Source organism: Sinocyclocheilus grahami, unplaced genomic scaffold (genome assembly GCF_001515645.1).
Source record: "Sinocyclocheilus grahami isolate Dianchi unplaced genomic scaffold, SAMN03320097.WGS_v1.1 scaffold517.1, whole genome shotgun sequence".
Classification (NCBI taxonomy): domain Eukaryota; kingdom Metazoa; phylum Chordata; class Actinopteri; order Cypriniformes; family Cyprinidae; genus Sinocyclocheilus; species Sinocyclocheilus grahami.
The window spans coordinates 201,911-202,461 of NW_015505696.1; the positions used below are offsets into that span (position 1 = coordinate 201,911).

Consider the following 551-nt stretch of genomic DNA (forward strand, 5'->3'; position numbering starts at 1 on the left):
TGTGTCTCTGTTGTCTGAAGCAAATGTGCACAAATGAGAGCCCAACACACCACAAGATCAGTGCATTCGGCTTTAAAATGATGAAACCAAATTGTGTGTTTTTATAATGGTTCAAATATCCTCGCATCTCAGCTTAACATGCAAAAGAGAAAAAAGGTGTATCGCTGTTTTCAAATCATTAGCACAGCTGATTCAACCAATGGTTAGTGTTTGTGGGCGGGGCTATTGGATTAACTGACCAATGGCAGAAGGGGGGGCGTGTTCAGGAACTTGACGATATGCCACATTATTAAAGTTGAATGTGTCGCAAAAGCCGCTTCTTTAAGGCTCATGGCTAATTACCCAAAGTAATTAAACTGTATAAGACAACTTTAATCAGTGGCGCTCGCGCTCTCAGGTGAAAACACAATGACAAACAGCCGCGTGTGACTCCTGCTGGATGTTTGTTGTGTCCCGTGTCCCTCACTGGGATCCGTAGCGGCCCATCCATATGCCGGCCCTGCCATGCTGGGCTCATTAGCACAGGGGATAATTAAACACACAGCTGTTAA

General features: G+C 44.8%; 1 pseudogene; it reads right to left on the reverse strand.

Moving 5' to 3' along the window:
- Window positions 1–551, reverse strand: part of LOC107554856 (plexin-A1-like) — a 139,328-nt pseudogene that overhangs the window by 17,807 nt on the left and 120,970 nt on the right.